At 44.8% G+C, this 20,653-nt stretch overlaps 2 non-coding genes across 2 annotated transcripts; one reads left to right on the top strand and one right to left on the bottom strand.

The window, feature by feature from the left end:
- Positions 1-9,023: 9,023 nt before the first annotated feature.
- On the bottom strand, positions 9,024-9,160 carry LOC119933736. Its single transcript, XR_005452614.1, has one exon. It is a non-coding gene; the product is annotated as a small nucleolar RNA SNORA7 (small nucleolar RNA).
- Positions 9,161-11,427: 2,267 nt separating this feature from the next.
- LOC119934452 lies at positions 11,428-11,565 on the top strand. The gene has a single exon (XR_005452938.1). It is a non-coding gene; the product is annotated as a small nucleolar RNA SNORA7 (small nucleolar RNA).
- Positions 11,566-20,653: the final 9,088 nt, after the last annotated feature.

Raw genomic sequence — 20,653 nt, 5'->3', positions numbered from 1 at the left:
TTCCCTAATCCAAGTTCTGCCACTTACTTGCTGTGTGACCATGGGCAAGTTACTTAAAGTCTCTGTGCATGACTTTCCTCTAAGGTGAAATTGGATTAAATACCCATTTTCTCTCCTAATTTAGACAGTGAGGACCCGCTGTATGTTTTGTTTTGTTGTCTGTCTCCCCCTTCTAGACAGTGAGCCCGCTGTTGGGTAGGGACCGTCTCTATATGTTGCCAACTTGTACTTCACAAACACTTAATACAGTGCTCTGCACACAGTAAGCGCTCAATAAATATGAATGAATGAATGAATGAATGAATGAAGTTACTTAAAATCTCTATGCCTCAGTTTTCTCGACTGTAAATTGGGGATGTAATACCCATTCTCCCTTCCTCCCACATGGGGCTCACAGTCTTCACCCCCATTTTACAGATGTGGTAACTGAGGCACAGAGAAGTGATGTGACTTACCCAAGGTCACACAGCAGACAAACGGCAGAGCCGGTATTAACCTCTTATGTAACCTCTATTATTTCCTCCTGTTATTTTGGTGTCCATCTCTCCTTCTAGATTGCAAATGTGTGAAAGCAGACATCAGATTTACTCAGTCAGTGCTCAATAAATGCTCTCGTTCATGGATTGATTGAGTTGTAAGAGCTGTCTGTATTTTGGCTGCCCTAATAGCTGTCTTTTCAGAATGGTTCTACTCTGTTTAGGGTACTTGAATGTTTTATTTCTGAAGCGGTTCACTTGCATGATCTTTTAGTGTGATTTTTTGTTCACAACTTTGTTTACTTTTTCTTGGCCTGATTAGCTTAAAGCTAACTCATTATTTCATTATCTTGCATCCACCCCAACTCTTAGCACAGAGCTTGGCACATAGTAATTACTTAAGAAAAGCCATAATTACTATCCCTTCAGATCCCTTTTCCTCTTGGCCTAGGTCATTGGCCAAGACATGATTATTGCTATTACCTCCAGCCAGCTGCAAATCCCACTCCAGGAGTTACGTAATGTGGATCTGGGCTCCTTTCTCTCTCCTGTTGCCACCTCCTGGACACACACACACACACACACACACACACACACACACACACACACACACACACACATCCATTCCCAAGGCAAGAAGAGCCCATCCCAGCTGGCATCATAGTCTATCATTTGTATGGAGCACTTACTGTGTGCAGAGCACTGTACAAAACACTTGGGTGGGTACAATATGACAGACACACTCCCTGTCCACAACGAACTTACTTCCTAGAAGGGGAGCTAGAAATTGGTATGAATAATAACAATAATAATAATGGCATTTATTAAGCGCTTACTATGTGCAAAGCACTGCTCCAAAATTACAGATATGCATATAAGTGTTGTGGAGCTCGGGGAGAAACAGCTTGGCTCTGTGGAAAGAACATGTGCTTTGGAGTCGGAGGTCCTGGGTTCAAATCGTAGCCCCACCACTTGTCAGCTGTGTGACTTTGGGTAAGTCACTTCACTTCCCTGGGCCTCAGTTACCTCATCTGTAAAATGGGGATGAAGACTGTGAGCCCTCCGTGGGACAACCTGATCACCTTGTAACCTCCCCAGTGTTTAGAATGGTACTTTGCATAAAGTAAGCACTTAATAAATGCCATCATTATTATTATTATCATTATTATTAAAGGAGCAGGTCAGGGTGATGCAGAAGGGAATGGGAGACGAGGAAAGGAGGGCTTAGTCAGGGAAGGCCTCTTGGAGGAGACATGCCTTCAATAATGTTTTGAAGTGGGGGACAGTGGTTGTCTGTTAGATTTGTGGAGAGGGGGCATTGCAGGCCAGAGGCAGGTTGTGGGAGAGAGCTCCCTGCAAGATAGACGAGATTCAGATAAAGTGAGTAGGTTGGCATTTTCCATTCATTCACTCATTCATTCAATTATTCAATCATTAGAGAAGCAAAGTGTGTGGGCTGGGTTGTAGTAGTGGAGCTGAGAGGTGAGGTAGGAGGGGGCAAGGTAGGAAGAAGGAGGGGGTAAGTGGATTGCCGCAAAGCTAGTTTCTGTTTGTTCAGCAGAACTGAACACTGAAGTCTCAGGGAGGCCCAGGGCAGCCTGGCTTGGGTTGCCTGTTGGACAAATTGTACAATTTGGGGTTGTGCATACAAATTCAATGTGGGGGGAAAATGTGCTTTTACAGAATTGGAGCATTTTGGGAGGAGGAAGGGGAGGAGGGAGAGGAGGAGTGGGATGAGGAGGATGACAAAAAGGAGGAGGAGGAGAGGGATGGGAAGGATGGGGAGAGGAATGAGGAGGATGATGAAGAGGAAGATGGGAAGAATGAGGAAGATGAGGAGGATGATGAGAAGAATGAGGAGAACGAGGAGGATGATGAGAAAGAAGAGGAGAGGAGGATGAGGAGGATGAAGAGGAGAAATAAGAGGGTGAGGAGGACATTGAGGAGGTGGAGGAGGAGGTGGAGGAGGAGGTGGATGAGGATGAGGAGAGGAGAAGATGAGGAGGAGGAGGAAGAGAATGAAGATGAGGAGGATGAGGAGGACAAGGAGGATGAGGAGGAGCCCTGGATGGAGAAAGACAGCAACAGAAACGAGTTCAACTTCCCATGCCAGAGCACAATAGGAAGCACTACCCACTAGTTATACTGTCTACATCTAAGCAAGTTTTCATAAGAATTTCAGATGATTCCTTTAGCTTTGAAAATAACTCGAACTTCTTAATGCTAAGAGTACCTTCTAGTTGGCAGGATCTCGAACCCACATCCATTTTTCATGTTATCTTTCTAATTCATTACCGTAGGATGTGGAATTTCTTTTCTGTAGGTCCGTCAGAGATGGCTTAAGGATGATTCTGCAGGGGACACTTATGAGAAGCAGCTTTGCCTAGTGGATGGAGCACAGGCCTGGGAGTCAGAAGGACCTGAGTTCTAATCCTGCCTCTAACACTCGTTAGCTGGGTGAACTTGGGCAAGTCACATCACTTCTCTGGGTCTCAGTTACCTCATCTGTAAATTGGGGGTTAAGACTCTGAACCTTCTATGGGGCAGGAAATGTGTCTAACCCTATTTGCTTGCATCCATCCTGGCGCTCAGACTAGTGCCTGCCACATAGTGAGCACTTGACGAATACCTAATAATAATAATTATTATTATATATTTCATCCCCATTCTCAGTACATATTTACATACGAATGTTCAATTATATATTCAATTATTAATTCAGGTATATATTCAATTATTAATTCACTTATGAGAAGTAGTGTGCCTTAGTGGAAAGAGCACGGGCCTTGGAAGTCTGAGGTCATGTGTTCTAATCCCTGGTCTGCCACTTATAATAATAATAATAATGACGGCATTTATTAAGCACTTACTATGTGCTCATCTGCTGTGTGACCTCGGGCAAGCCACTGAACTTCTCTATGCCTCAGTTCCCTCAACTTTAAAATAGGGATTTAATCTGTGAGCCCCACATGGGACAACCTGATCACCTTGCATTCATTCATTCATTCATTCAATCGTATTTATTAAGCGCTTACTGTGTGCAGAGCACTGTACTATGCGCTTGGGAAGTACAAGTTGGCAACATAAGTTGGCAAGTTGGCATCTACCCCAGTGCTTAGAACAGTGCTTGGCATTCATTCATTCATTCAATTGTATTTATTGAGTGCTTACTGTGTGCAAAGCACTGTACTAAGCACTTAGCACATAGTAACGCTTAACAAATAGCATCATTGTTATCATTATTATTAAATTGAGGATTAATACCGTGAGCCCCATGTGGGATGGACTGTGTCCAGTCTGATTAGCTTGTATTAATCCCAAGGTTTAGTACAGTGTCTGGTTTATAGAAAGCGCTTAAGAAATACCATTAAAAAAAATGAATGTCATCTTCTTCCACCTTCCCCTACTCTTTGTAAACAGCTTTGGTCTGACTTCCCCATTACATTGGAAGCCCCATGATGGTAGGGAACATGGGTCTTGCTTATGTCGCATTCTTCTGAATGCTTAGTGCAGTCCTTTGCATTCAGGATACACTCAATAATTACCATTGATGGCTTGGAGGCAGATGGATGGACAAAATGAACTCTGCAGGGCCTTCCAGCCCTAAGAATCATTAACTTTCTGAAATGATGATTCAACTACATTCTGGTCACAATGAAGAGTTTAGTCCAGTGCCTCTGTGCAACAGGTTTAGGGTCAGAATGAGCCACCCCCTCCTTTCCCTCTCACCTCCAAAGAATCTTTGAACTGTGGATGCGATATGCTTCCACTGCTGCCATTCCACTGCGGCTGCTGCCAATTTGATAGTTGCTCCTGGGGAGGTGGGAGGTCAGTCACACTGAACCCTAGCATCAAGGGAAGGGAAAAGCAGTCACAAAAATCATCCTCCATCCTGCCATATCTGATAGAGAAGATAAAGCCCTGGAGCCATAGCAGCAGGGAGGTTGGAGTCATTCATTCGTATTTATACAGTGCGTACTGTTTGTGGAACACTGTATTAAATGCTTGGGCAAGTACAGTATAATAATAATAATAATAATAATAATAATAATAATAATGGTATTTGTTAAGCGCTTACCATGTGCAAAGCACTGCTCTAAGTGCTAAGCACTGTTCCAAGCACTGAGTAAACAGACACACTCCCTGCCTTTATTCATCCCCCTTCCCAGCCCCACAGCACCTATGTATATATCTTTTAGACTGTGAGCCCACTGTTGGGTAGGGACTGTCTCTATATGTTGACAACTTGTACTTCCCAAGCGCTTAGTACAGTGCTCTGCACACAGTAAGCGCTCAATAAATGCGATTGATGATGATGATGATGATATCTGTAATTTATTTATTTATGTTAACATCTGTCTCCCCCTCTAGACCGTATGCTCGTTGTGGGCAGGGAATATGTCTGCTCATTATTGTATTGTACTCTCCCAAATGCTTATCACAGTGCCCTGCACACACTAAGCACTCGATAAATACGACTGAATGAGTGAATGCCCCCCATGAGCTTCCAGTCTAGAGGGGGAGACAGATAATAATATAAACAAATAAATTACAGATTTCTACATAGGTACTGTCAGGCTGGGAGGCAGAAAGAATAAAGGGAGCACGTCAGAAGAAGAGGCAAAGCAAGAAGCAGCATGGCCTAGTGGCAAGAGCAGGGGCCCGAGAGCCAGAGGACGTGGGTTCTAATCCGGACTCCGCCACTTGTCCGGTGTGTGACCTTGAGCAAGTCACTTCACTTCTCTGTGCCTCAGTTACCTCATCTGTAAAATACGTGACAGGGACTGTGTCCAACCTGATTATCTTGTATCTACCCCAGCGCTTAGAACAGTACTTGGAACATAGTAAGTTCAACAATTAATTAACAATTAAATTAATTAAATTAATTAACCAATACCATTATTATTACCCCAGTTCCTTCCCCATCCAACTCTCAGCAACTGCACCCGCTCTGAGGCCCACCTCTGTCTCTCTGTGTCAGAGGGAAGTAAGCGCTTAGTACAGTGCTCTGCACATAGTAAGCGCTCAATAAATATGATTGATGATGATGAGGGAAAGACCAGAGCTAAGCCAGCTAGATGGGAGACAAACAGTGACCTTTCTATCCACATGAAACTGCCCACTGGCTTTCAGGAAACCAGCATAGAAGGATACACCCCAACAACTAGCGCATTCACTTGAAACTGTCTATATCATCCATCTGCTCCTAAAATGAAACCTTCCTTCTGGAAGCCTTAATTTTCCCACTGGTCAGATGTCTACATGTTTTGTTTTGGTTTTTTGTCTGTCTCCCACTTCTAGACTGTGAGCCCATTTTTGGGTAGGGACTGTCTCTGTATGATACCGACCTGCACTTCCCAAGCGCTTAATACAGTGCTCTGCACGCAGTAAGTGCTCAATAAATATGATTGAATGAATGAATATCTTTTTTTAAGTGGCATTTATTAAGAAGCGCTTATCATGTGCCAAACACTGTGCTAAGCATGGGAAGAGATGCAAGAAATTCAGATTAGGCACAGTTTGTGGCCCTCACAGGGACCACGGTCTAAGATGTATAGCATCTGTGTTGCTGAATAAATAAACATTCCTCCCACCCCATCCCTCATTCTTTTCTCAAGTTCTGCAGCTGCCCTGGAAAAGGGTTGAGATGGATTGCTCTGCTCAGTGATACATCTAGATATTTATTCATCCCAGAACCGTCCCCCTCTGTTTCTTCAAGTGGTACTAAAACTTGCCTGGCACTGAACCAAAGACAGGGAAATAGTGCCCCACGTTCAATCCATTATACCCAATGAGGCAACAAACAGAACAATTAAGAAAAGGCAAGTTTTCAATCAATAATTATTTTTAAAGGCTCTTTCTTAACCACTCCGTAGAGGAAAGAACAAACAATCCTATAATCTGCTTAGAGCCAGGATAGAAAAGCAATTGTCCCAACCCCCATTCCTTTGTACATTTAGGTATCCAAATAATTGTCTGGATCAATAAAACCTCAAATACAATCATCCTACTTGATAAAATCCCATATAGTCACCATTTAGAGGAAACAAGGAATAACTCCTCTTTTACTCACTTGTAAGCAACAAAGAAATATATGTCTAGCACAAGTGAAACCTTCAGTTTGGAAGACTAGACTGCCATTGACCTAAGTTGGTTTAATTGTTTTCCCCCACAGAAGTAATATAATGATAGTTATTATAGGACTTGCTATGTATTTACTATATGTCAAACACTGTTCTAAGTGCTGGAGTCGATAAAAGATAATCAGGTTGGAAATGGTCCTTGTCCCACATCAATCAATCAATTAATTGTATTTTTTTAATGGCATTTATTAAGTGCTTACTATGTGCAAAGCACTGTTCTAAGCGCTGGGCACTGTTCTAAGCGCTGTATTGAGAGCTTACTATGTGCAGAGTATCATACTAAGCACCTGGAATAATAATGATAATGATGGCACTTGTTAAGCACTTACTATGTGCAAAGCACTGTTCTAAACACTGGGGGGATACAAGGTGATCAGATTGTCCCATGTGGGGCTCACAATCTTAATCCCCATTTTACAGATGAGTTAACTGAGGCTCAGAGAAGTTAAGTGACTTGCCCACGGTCACACAGCAGACATGTGGCAGAGCCAGGATCCGAACAACAGAATTACCAGTCACGTTCCCTACCCATTCGTTGCCCACTTACTCAATTCATCACTCAATCCTGCCTGTCCCACCTTTGCAACACCACAAAAATCTGCCCTTTCCTCTCCATCCAAACTGCTACCACATTAATACAATCACTCATCCTATCCTACCTGGATTACTGCATCAGCCTCTGTGCAAGGTAAGCACTTAATAAATATGATTGAATGAATGAATCAGCCTCCTTGCTGACCACCTGTCTCCCCCCACCCCAGTCCATACTTCACTCTGCTGCCCAGATCATTTTTCTACAGAAATATTCAGGAAATTTTTCTCCACACCTAGAGAAACTCCAGTGGTTGCCCATCCACCTCCGCATCAAACAAAAACTCCTCACCATCGGCTTTGAAGCACTCAATCATCATGCCCCCTCCCACCTCACCTTGCTACTCTCCTGCTACAAGCCAGCCCCTACACTTCGCTCCCCTAATGTCAATCATCATCATCATCATCAATCGTATTTATTGAGCACTTACTGTGTGCAGAGCACTGTACTAAGCGCTTGGGAAGTACAAATTGGCAACATATAGAGACAGTCCCTACCCAACAGTGGGCTCACAGTCTAAAAGGGGGAGACAGAGAACAAAAATAAAATAAATAGAATAGATATGTACAAGTAAAATAAATAAATAGAGTAATAAATATGTACAAACATATATACATATATACAGTCAATCTTCTCAGTGTGTCTAGATCTCAACTACCTCACTGCTGACCCTTTGCCCACGTCCTGCCTCTGGTCTGGAACGTCCTCTCTCCTCCAGTCTGAAAGACAATGACTGTCCCTGGCTTTCAAAGCCTTATCAAAGGCCCGTCTCCTCCAAGAGGCCTTCCCTGACTAAGCCCTCCTCTCCTCTTCTCACATTCCCTTAGGCATCACCCTGACTTGCTCCATTTGTTCATCCCCCCTCCCAGTCCCACAGCACTTATGACCCTATCTGTCATTTATATTTACTAATTAATTAATCAATTAATCAAACAATCAATCAATCAATCAAATTTATTGAGCTCTTACTGTGTGCAAAGCACTGTACTAAGCGCTCGGGAAGTACAAGTTGGCAACATATAGAGACAGTCCCTACCCAACAGTGGGCTCACAGTCTAAAACCCCTCTCTTGACTGTAAGACAGGGAATGTGTTTGTCTATTATTGTACTGTACTCTCCCAAACAGTGCAGTTCTCTGTGCACAGAAAGTGCTCAATACATGATTGAATGAATGAATGAATGAATGCATGACTCAATGAGCTTGCGTTCTAGGAGACTGGGGCTCACCATCTAAGTACAGGAGCACTATTCATTCATTCATTCAATCGTATTTATTGAGCGTGCAGAGCACGTACTAAGCACTTGAAATGTACAATTTGGCAACAGAGACAATCCCTACCCAAAAATGGGCTCACAGTCTAAAAGGGGGAGACAGACAACAAAACAAAACTAGTGGACAGGAATCAATTGCATATATATCTTTGGGGCCTCTTCCAGCCCAAAGAGTGATTAGTAACATTTATTCATTCATTCATTCATTCATTCATTCAATTGTATTTATTGAGCACTTACTGTGTGCAGAGCACTGTACTAAGCGCTTGGAAAGTACAAGTTGGCAACATATAGAGATGGTCCCTACCTAACAACGGGCTCACAGTCTAGAAGGGGGAGACAGACAACAAAACAAAACATATATACGGTGAGGAGGTTAGTAGCAGAGGAGCCGAGGGTGCGGGCTGGGTTGTAGAAGGAGAGAAGGGAGGTGAGGTAAGAATGTGGAAGTATTTTACCACTGCCTCCTTCCATGCAGTAAACTTGAGTCTCTGCCCTCGACTTTCCCATGCTGCTGCTGCCCAGCACAGGTGAGTTTGGACTTGTAGCAGACTTCTTTCCACTTGCTAGCCACGCCCAAGCTAGGAATGGAATGGGTAGGCCTCTGCCTGACTCTCCCTCCCATATTCAAGACTGGTAGAGGACTGGGAACTCTCCAGGTACAATCCTGAGAGGCAGTGCTCAATATGTCCAAGACTGAACTCCTTATCTTCCCTCCAAACCCCTGCTCTCTCCCTGACTTTCCCGTCACTGTAGATGGCACTACCATCCTTTCCGTCTCACGAACCCGCAACCTTGAGGTCATCCTCAACTCCACTCTCTCGTTCACCCCTCACTTCCAATCCGTCACCAAAACCTGCTGGTCTCACCTCCGCAACATCGCCAACAGCCGCCCTTTCCTCTCCATCCAAATTGCTACCTTGCTGGTTCAATTACTCATCCTATCCCGACTGGATTACTGCAACAGCCTCCTCTCCGATCTCCCATCCTCTTGTCTCTCCCCACTTCAGTCTATACTTCACGCTGCTGCCCGGATCATCTTTGTGCAGAAACGCTCTGGGCATGTTACTCCCCTCCTCAAAAATCTCCAAGTGGCTACCAGTCAACCTACGCACCAAGCAAAAACTCCTCACTTTCGGCTTCAAGGCTGTCCATCACCTCACCCCCTCCTACCTCACCTCCCTTCTCTCCTTCTACAGCCCAGCCCGCACCCTCTGCTCCTCTGCTGCTAACCTCCTGACTGTACCTCATTCTTGCCTGTCCCACCATTGACCCCTGGCCCACGTCCTCCCCCTGGCCTGGAATGCCCTCCCTCCACATATCCGCCAAGCTAGCTCTCTTCCTCGCTTCAAAGCCCTACTGAGAGCTCACCTCCTCCAAGAGGCATTGCCAGACTGAGCCCCCCTTTTCCACTCCTCCTCCCCATCCCCCCACCCTACCTCCTTCCCCTCCCCACAGCTCCTGTATATATGTTTGTACAGATTTATTACTTTATTTATTTTACTTGTACATATTTACTATTCTATTTATTTTGTTAATGATGTGCATTTAGCTTTAATTCTATTTGTTCTGATGACTTGACACCTGCTCACATGTTTTGTTTTGTTGTCTGTCTCCCCCTTAGAGACTGTGAGCCTGTTGCTGGGTAGGGACTGTCTCTTTATATTGCCAACTTGTACTTCCCAAGCACTTAGTATAGTGCTCTGCACACAGTAAGCACTCAATAAATATGACTGAATGAATGAATGAATGAATAGAGTCGAGGATGACACCGAGGTTGCGGGCTTGTGAGACGGGAAAGATGGTAGTGCCATCTACAGTGATGGGAAAGTCAGGGAGAGGGCAGGGTTTGGGAGGGAAGATAAGGAGTTCAGTCTTGGACATACTGAGTTTTAGATGGCGGGCAGACATCCAGATGGAGATGTTCTGAAGGCAGGAGGAGACACGAGCCTGAAGGGAGGGAGAGAGAGCAGGGGCAGAGATGTAGATTTGGGTGTCATCAGCGTAGAGATGATAGTTGAAGCCATGGGAGCAAATGAGTTCACCAAGGGAGTGAGTGTACATAGAGAACAGAAGGGGACCAAGAACTGACCCTTGAGGAACCCCTACAGTAAGAGGATGGGAGGGGAAGGAGGAGCCCACAAAGAAGATTGAGAATGAATGGCTGGAGAGATGAGGAGAACCAGAAGAGGACGGAGTCTGTGAAGCCAAGGTTGGATAGCGTGTAGAGGAGAAGGGGGTGGTCCACAATGTCGAAGGCAGCTGAGAGGTCGAGGAGGATTAGGATAGAGTAGGAGCCGTCGGATTTAGCAAGAAGGAGGTAATTGGTGACCTTTTAAAGGGCAGTTTCAGTGGAGTGTAGGGGGCGGTAGCCAGATTGGAGGGGGGTCAAGGAGAGAGTTGGTGTTGAGGAATTTGAGGCAGCGGGTGTAGATGACTCATTCTAGGAGTTTGGAAAGGAATGGTAGGAGGGAGATAGGGTGATAACTAGAAGTGGGGATACACTGTCAGAACAATTGCAGATGGAGGTGGGGCATTCTGGGAAAGATGTGGCCATGGAGTTGCTACGGGTCAGAAATGACTTGATGGCATAAGTCAAGATTGAGCACTATTTTAAACAGTTGGGAGGAGCGTGGAAGAGAGAAAATATATGATCCCTACCCTCAAGAAGCTTTCAATCTAAGGGAAGAGAGAGGCACAAAATTATTTACAGATAGGAGAATGTACAGAACACTGTACAAAGCACTTGGGCGAGTACAGTACAATAAAGTTAGTAGACAAGATCCCTGCTCACAAGATGCTTACAGTCTCGTGTGCGGGGAATGTGTCTGTTATATTGCTACATTGTATTCTCCTAAGCAGTTAGTACAGTACTCTGTACACAGTAAGTGCTCAATAAATACAACTGACTGACTGACTGATGGACTAAAAGAAGAATGTACAGCCTCTCTCAGTGTCGCACCTGGAGAGTTTCCAGTAGCCTACCAGTCTCGGCTATGGGAGGAAGAGTCAAGCAGAGGCCTACCCATTCCGTTTCTAGCTTGGGCAGTGGCTAGCAAGTGGAAAGCAATCTGCTACAAGTCACAACTCACCTGTGCTGGGCAACAGCAGCACAGGAGAGAGTCGAGGGCAGAGACTCAAGTTGACTGCATGGAAGGAGGCAATGGTCAAGCACTTCTGTATTTTTACCAAGAAAACTCTATGGATAGATTATCAGAATGATTACAGATGGAGAGCAGGGTGCTCTGGGAGAGACGTGTCCAGGGCGTTGCTATGGGCCAGACACAACTTGAAAGCATATGTCAAGATGCCCAGGACTCCGTTCCCGAGAGGCCCGCCCGCCATCACACCGCGTGGCTCCCGCTGCTCCCGGAAGGATCCTCTCCTCAGAGCGCGCCACCATAGACGCCCGGGACTCCGTTCCCGAGAGGTCCGCCCGCCCGCCATCACACCGCGTGGTCCCCGCTGCTCCCGGAAGGATCCTCTCCTCAGATTGCCAGAGAGGCCCGCCATGGACGCCCGGGACTCCGTTCCCAAGAGGCCCGCCCGCCATCACACCGCGTGGCCCCCGCTGCTCCCAGAAGGAGCCTCTCCTCAGAGCGCCGCCATAGACACCCGGGACTCCGTTCCCGAGAGACCCGCCCGCCATCACACCGCGCGACCTTGCTGCTCCTGGAAGGATCCTCTCCTCAGAGCGCGCCGCCATAGACGCCCGGGACTCCGTTCCTGAGAGACCCGCCCGCCATCACACCGCGTGGCCCCCGCTGCTCCCGGAAGGCTCCTCTCCTCTGAGCGCCGCTATAGACGCCCCCTGCTTACACCCCCACACACTTAAGCGACCTTCCTTATAGTGCTCCCCAACCCCCTTCCCGGTCCTGTCCTAACTGATTCCCCCACACCCCACCCCGGGAAAAAGGCCCTTGTAATCACCAAGTTTCATTAACGACAACCTCATTCGCACCTACTCAGCCTTCCTGTCCCGCCATCGACCCCCGGCCCTCGTCCTACCCCGGGCCTGGAATGCCCTCCTTCTGCCCGTCCGCCAAGCTAGCTCTCTTCCTCCCTTCAAGGCCCTATTGAGAACTCATCTCCTCCAAGAGGCCTTCCCAGACTGAGCCACTTCCTTCCTCATCCCCTCGTCCCCCTCTCCACCCCACGCATCTTACCTCCTTCTCTTCCCCACAGCACCTGTATATATGTACATATGTTTGTACATATTTATTATTCTATTTATTTATTTTACTTTTACCTATCTAATCTATTTATTTTATTTTGTTAGTATGTTTGGCTTTGTTCTCTGTCTCCCCCTTCTAGACTGTGAACCCACTGTTGGGTAGGGGCTGTCTCTATATGTTGCCAGCTTGTATTCCCCAAGCGCTTAGTACAGTGCTCTGCACACAGTAAGCGCTCAATAAATATGATTGATTGATTGATATGTCAACAAACAGCCTAGAGGGAATAGAATGGAAAGTTACCGCATCTGTAAAATGGGTATTAATAATAGTAATAATAATAATAATAATTGTGCTTGTTATGCACTTACTATGTGTCAAACACTGTTCTAAATGCTGGGGTAGAAACAAGTTATTCAGGTTGGACACAGTCTCTGTCCCACAAAGAGCTCATCGTCTTAACCCCCATTTTACAGATAAGGAAACTGAAGCACAAAGAAGTGATGTGACTTGCCCAAGGCCATACAGCAGTGGCAGAGCTGGGATTAGAACCCAGGTCCTTCTGACTCCCACGTCTGTACTCTATCTACTAGGCAATGCTGCTTCATAAAAATAAGATTAAGACTATAGGTCCCATGTTGCCAACTTGTACTTCCCAAGCACTTAGTACAGTACTCTGCACACAGTAAGCGCTCAATAAATATGATTGAATGAATGAATGAATGTGGTACATGGACTGTATACAACCTGATTAACTTGTACCTAACCCAGAACTTAGTACAGTGCGTAGCACATAGTTATGTCTTGTCTTTTCCGGCCAAGTCGTCTCTGACTCATGGCAACGTCATGTACACATATCTCCCAGAATGCCCCACCTCCATCATCATCATCATCAATCGTATTTATTGAGCGCTTACTGTGTGCAAAGCACTGTACTAAGCGCTTGGGAAGTACAAATTGGCAACATCTGCATCTGCAATCATTCCGGTAGTGTATCCATGGAGTTTTCTTGGTCAAAATCCAGAAGTGGTTTTCCATCGCCGCCTTCCGTGCAGTAAACTTGAGTCCCTGCCTTCGACTGTATTCCATGCCGCTGCTGCCCAATACAGGTGAATTTTGACTCATAGCAGATTGCCTTCCACTCGCTAGCCACTGCACAAGCCAGGAATGGAATGGGTAGGTGTCTGCTCGACTCTTCCTCCCATAGCTGAGACTGGTAGACTACTGGAAGCTCTCCAGGTGTGACCCTGAGAGTGGGGCACATAGGTTTTAACAAATACCATAAAAGAAAAGGAAAACTATAAGTGCCTAGCTAGTTGAACACATAAATCCTTATGTACCAAAGGGTTACTCTGAGAGTAGCCACCATGTATAAAGTTTGGGATGTGCAACTTGTCCGGGGCAATGTTAACAGGAGCAGAAATATGGGGATGGACAATTAAATGGCAGTGGTATTGGAGTAAATGAAGTGTAAAGGGCAGGATGATCAGTTCAGAACAGTTACCATCAGTAGCAGAGAGAAAAGAAGTGATTACCTCGGACGACAATTGGTGTGAACAAGAACAAGATGATCTGATTATCTCCAGAAAGAGAGTCAACACAGGGTAGAAAAGAAGGCTGGGAAACAACTGAAAGTAGCAATCACTGGGTGACAAGAAAACTCTCCCAATCTCTAAATTATTAAATAAGGGTTGTCTCTAATAATAATAATGATGATGGCATTCATTAAGCGCTTACTATGTGCAAAGCACTGTTCTAAGTGCTGGAGAGGTTACAAGGTGATCAGGTTGTCCCACATGGGGCTCACAATCTTGTTACAAGGTGATCAGGTTGTCCCACATGGGGCTCACAGTCTTCATCCCCATTTTACAGATGAGCGAAACTGAGGCCCAGAGAAGTGAAGTGACTTTCCCAAAGTCCCACAGCTGACAAGTGGCGAAGCCGGAATTTGAACCCATGACCTCTGACTCCAAAGCCCAGGCTCCTTCCACTGAGCCACGCTGCTTCTCTAAGCAATGAGGAGATGGCAACTGAACCTACTATTATCACTTGCAAGAACCGTACACTCTTTTGACCCAAAAATACTCCTACATATTTCAAAAACGCACCCGGCCATCCAAAAGTGAGGCTGCAGAGGCAGAAACCTGACTCCTGGATGGAGCTGAAGGAGAGCGTGGGATTTTGGAGGGGTCAAAAAGAGGGACTTGAGGGATATCAGGGCTTCTAAAATGTACTGTCTAAGCTGAGGAGTCCCCTGGCCCAGGGTGGTTAGTCTGGGATGACCGCGGTCCAATACAACTGCCTCTGGTAACCAACACTGCTTCAGTCCACTTGACATGTTGGCTTATTCTTTGGGAAGTTACGCTGGCATGCTGGAGTCCAGGGGTTGCCTGGGAATGCTGGTTTTAAAAAACAAACACAAATGTAGTTGAGAGAATAGGACCAAGAGAGAATAAAATTAATTGGGGAACGCCTCCTGGAGGAAATGGAATTTCAGAAGGCCTATGAGAACAAAGCTGTGCAATGAACAACTAGAAAACAACCCCTGCGATAAGAATGATAATGGCAGCACTTAACGTACATATCTGCAATTTATTTATATTAATGTCTGTCTCCTCTTTGAGACTGTAAGCTTGTTGTGGGCAGGGAATGTGTCTTTTTATTGTTGCATTTTACTCCCACAAGTGCTCTGCACTCAATAAGTGCTCGATAAATACAATTGACTGACTCACTAATATAATAATGATAGTGATAATAATAGTATTTGTAAAGCACTTACTACACCCCAAGTACTATACTAAGTGCTGTTATAGATACGAGATCATCATGTCCACATGGGCCTCACAGTCTAACTAGGAAGGGGAACTAGTATTGAATCCCCATTTTGCAGATGAGGGGACTGAGGCACAAAGGTAAGTGACTTGACCAAGGTCACAGAGCAGACAATTGGTGGGGCTGGGATTAGAACTCAGGTCCCCTGACTCTTTCCACTAGAACATCTGATTCATCTCTTTTCAAGCTACTGGTGTTCAACACAGCATCATTTGTGAATCTGAATGAGATCAATCAGTTGGATTTATTGAGGGTCCGATGTAAAGCACTGTACTAGGCTCTCGGGATAGTAAAATTTAAGTAAGAGACCCAGTCCCAGTCCTTGATACAACACGCACTGATCTTATGACTCGATTTTGCATCAGTGAAATCATTTTTCAATATTTCTACCATTCTCCCCCAACACCCATAAAATACGTCGGAAAGCTCTAGAGAGTTGCTCGAATAGGTTTTTAAAAATGCATCCAAGTTACTTATCATTAATTCAGACTCACGGTATTCTTCAAAATTCTTATTGATTTTAGAAACCAGTCCTTTAATTGATATCAAAAAGCAATTACGTTTTCAAGGCAGTAAATCTACTTCAATCCCAATATTAAATTCATCATCTTGGTAAATAATTTTTTCTTATTATGCATACACATTAACCACACTATAAATAATGTCATCGAAACGCCCGTAGTTGCATTGATAATCAGTGACCCCAGAATTTGATTTAGAAAAATTGATTACTGCTGGAATCTCTTTTAAATAAAACTGTTATTCCCACTAACTATCTAGATAGGACTAGAATTAAAAAGGCATTTACCCTTCGTTGTTTCTTCCAAATCTTAAAAGTATCAGTATATATTCACAGGAATCTAGTAAGCCTATCTGCATAAGAAAAACAAATGAGCCAAGGCAATGTGTCTTTATCTTTATTGTGTTAATTCTGGCCCTAAGGAAGAGCCTAGTCATAGTATTACTATTATTACTGTTTTTATGACATTTCTGAAGTAGGTACTGTGTGCTAAGTGCTGGGGTGAACACACAATAATAATAATAACAATAATAATAATAATAATGTTGGTATTTGTTAAACGCTAACTATGTGCCAAGCATTGTTCTAATTACCTGTTACACAAGGTAATCAGGTTGTCCCAAGTGATTCTTGCCATGCTTTTTCTCTAATATAATCAAGTTACGTAAGGCGCTTTGGTAATAAATGCACCACCGAGAAACACAGGGATTAAGCGCTTAGTCAAGTGCTCTGCACACAGTAAGCACTCAGTAAATACGGTTGAATGAATGAATGAACTAAATACGACTGAATGAGAGAATGAGTGGCTGCCGGGTGGTAAGACAGCTTGGGCCAGGCTTACTTAAGAAGCAGTGTGGCTCAGTGGAATGAGCACGGGTTTTGGAGTCAGAGGTCGTGGGTTCAAATCCCGGCTCTGCCAATTGTCAGCTGTGTGACTTTGGGCAAGTCACTTAACTTCTCTGTGCCCCAGTTCCCTCATCTGTAAAATGGGGATGAAGACTGTGAGCCTCTATGGAACAACCTGACCACCTTGTAACCTCCCCAGCGCTTAGAACAGTGCATTGCACATTGTAAGCGCTTTGCTTAGTACAGTGCTCTGCACACAGTAAGTGCTCAATAAATACAATCGAATGAATTGAATAAACAAATGGCATTATTATTATTATTACCATTATTATAAGTATGAGATTGGCTACAGTTGCCATCTCACTCTGTGCTCACAATCTATCTTATCCCCATTTTGCAGATGAGGAAACTGATGCGCAGGGAGGTCGACTTGACCAAAATCCAGAGCACACCACGGGCCTGCGGCCTGCCAGTCTACGAATCCCACGACAAATGAAAATAGCGGTAGGAGTTGTAATATCAATGAAGTGTTACTATAAGTAATGCACTGCACTAACACCTGGGAAAAATATTCAGGTGGGAATTGGATGTGGTTCCTGGCTCTTCCTGGAAACCTTCGTTGTTCAGATTCTTCCGATTAGAACATTGGTTTACAGATCTACCTCTTCCGTCCCTTCCTCTGATTTGTTCCCCCGATAAGATCTGATTGGTGGGCAAATCTGATTGATGAATCCCCTGCACCAGTGATGTAGTCACCTTTGGTTCTGATTGTAGGAAAGAGGATGTGGTGGACACTTGGAATCCACTGTATGTTACTGTATGTATTGTATAATAATAATAATAATGATAATGATAATAATGTTTTTTGTTAAGCACTTATGTGCCAAGCACTGTTCTAAGCACTGGGGTAGATACAGGGTAATCAGGTTGTGCACGTGGGGCTCACAGTCTTAATCCTCATTTTACAAATGAGGCAACTGAGGCACAGAGAAGTGATTTTCATTTATTCATTCATTCAATCATATTTATTGAGCACTTACTGTGTGCAGAACACTGTACTTAGCGTTTGGGAAGTACAAGTCGGCAGCATATAGAGACAGTCCCTACCCAACAGTGAGTTCACAGTCTAGAAGGGGGAGACAGGCAACAAAACAAAACATGTAGACAGGTGTCAAAGTCGTCAGAACAAATAGAATTATAGGTATATGCACATCATTAACAAAATAAATCAAATAGTAAATCACACAGCTGACAAGTGGTGGAGCTGGGATTAGAACCCACGACCTCTGACTCCTAAACCCGTGCTCTTGTCATGTAGTCGAGTTACTACTAGTCAAGTGCTCTTTCCACAACTGAAGCAAAAACTGAAGGAGTGGGTGGATCATCATCATCATCATCAATCGTATTTATTGAGCGCTTACTGTGTGCAGAGCACTGTACTAAGCGCTTAGGAAGTACAGGTTGGCAACACATAGAGACAGTCCCTACCCAACAGGATGTGATCGGGAGGCTGCCTAAACCCAGTGATTTGAGCCATTCCCAGCCCATAGGAGAGCCCAGACTCTGTTTCCACCCCTGAGGGTTAGAGAGACAGAGAGGAGGGAGTATATATGTATATATGTTTGCACGTATTTATTACTCTATTTATTTATTTATTTTACTTGTACATATTTATTCTATTTATTTTATTTTGTTAATATGTTTTGTTTTGTTCTCTGTCTCCCCCTTCTAGACTATGAGCCCATTGTTGGGTAGGTACCATCTTTTAGTACAGTGCTCTGCATACAGTAAGCGCTCAATAAATACGATTGAGTGAATGAATGAATGAATGAGTCTAAATCCCAAGGACCCCTCCCCCCCCCATGTTAAGCGCTTACTACATTTCAAACACGTTCTAAGAGCTGGGGTAGATACAAGGTTATCAGATTGTCCCATGTGGGGCTCACAGTCTTAATCCCCATTTTACAGATGAGGTAACTGAGGCACGGAGGAGTTAAGTGACTTGCCCAAGGTCACAGAGCAGACAAGTGGCAGAGCCGGGATTAGAACTCATGTCCTCTGACATCCAAAACTGTGCTCTTTCCACTAAGACACACTGCTTCTTCAAGTGTATCATCTGGGAAATGTGGGGTACACTGCTCTAAACCCCCGACTGCCCACCCCCAATCTGGTTTCAGAGGGAAGCCCACCTCCTCCCCCTGCTCTACCCCCTCTTAATAATAATAATGGCATTTTTTAAGCGCTTACTATGTGCAAAGCACTATTCTAAGCTCCGGGGAGGGTACAAGGTGATCAGGTTGTCCCACATGCGGCTCAAAATCTTAATCCCCATTTTACAGATGAGGTAACTGAGGCACAGAGAAGTTATGTGACTTGCCCAAAGTCACACAGCTGACATGTGGCAGAGCTGGGATTTGAACCCATGACCTCTGACTCCAAAGCCCGTGCTCTTTCCACTGAGCCACACTGCTTGGGTAGCAGTGCTGGATCCAAGCCTTAATCCACCTGAGAAACTTTGACAACTCAACTCAAACAATAGGATCTCTTCCCATTAAGTCGAACTGGCTTTGTGATACAGTTGAAGACTGATGCCGCCAGCGCACAGACAACCCTGAATCATCTCCACTTTTTTTTAAAACATATTTGTTAAGCACTTACTATGCACCAAGCACTGTACTAAGCGCTTTGGTGGATACATGATAATCAGGTTGATCGCAGTCTCTGTCGCACTTAGGGCTCCCAGTCTTAATCCCCAGTTTACATATGAGGTAACTGAGGCACAGAGAAGCTAAGTGACTTGTCCAAGATGACAAAGCAGACAAGTGGCAGAGCCGGGAATAGAACCCAGAACCTCTGAATCCCAGGCCTGTGCTCTCATCCATTTATTCATTCATTTAATTGTATTTATTGAGTGTTTTCTGTGTGCTGAGCACTGTACTAACCAGTTGGAAGGTACAATTCAGCAACAGATAGAGACAATCCCTACCCAACAACGGGCTCACATTCTAGTCTCTCCACTAGGACACATGGTTTCTCTACTGTGCAGGCCCTCCATTCATGCTACTGAGCGTTCTTAGGAGGAATCCAGACCCCAGGCTGATATTCCTCATCTGCTAGAGTGTCCTCACGCTCTAGCTACTAGCCTGCCCTCTCTTCTTCTCAGCCACACTCTCTCCTCAGTGGAAAGAGCCTGGGCTTTGGAGTCCGAGGTCATGGGTTCGAATTCTGACTTCACCACAAGTCTGCTGTGTGACCTTGGGCAAGTCACTTAACTTCTCTGAGCCCCAGTTACCTCATCTGTAAAAATGGGGATTAAGACTGTGAGCCCCATGTGGGACAACTTGATCACATTGTATCCCCCAGTGCTTAGAACAGTGCTTTGCACATAGTAAGCGCTTAATGAATGCCATCATTATTATTATTATCAATGCCAATGTAATTTATCTCCACCAACTATTCCGCACAATTCATCCCCTCCCAAAAGACCACCCGCCCCTTCCTCCCATCTCCGAACTGATGACCTTGCCATCTACTTTGCTGACCAAATAGAAACCATCAGGGATGAATTCCCCCACATCTCCCCTTCATCTCCCAACTTTCATCTACAGTGGGCAGGGAATGTGTCTGCTTATTTTTATGTTGTTATCGCTCAAGTGCTTAGTGCAGTGCTTAGTAGAGTGCTCTACACATGGTAAGTGCTCAATAAATACGATTGAATGAATAGAATGAACGAGCTATTGCCCCGCCCGGCTCTTCTTCCCCCAGCCCCTTTCCCCCTGCTCCTCTCCACCTCCCCTTCT

This window comes from Tachyglossus aculeatus, chromosome 1, assembly GCF_015852505.1.
Source record: "Tachyglossus aculeatus isolate mTacAcu1 chromosome 1, mTacAcu1.pri, whole genome shotgun sequence".
Classification (NCBI taxonomy): Eukaryota; Metazoa; Chordata; class Mammalia; order Monotremata; family Tachyglossidae; genus Tachyglossus; species Tachyglossus aculeatus.
The sequence above is the reverse complement of the archived record's forward strand: the minus strand, read 5'-3'. Positions and strand labels throughout refer to the sequence as shown.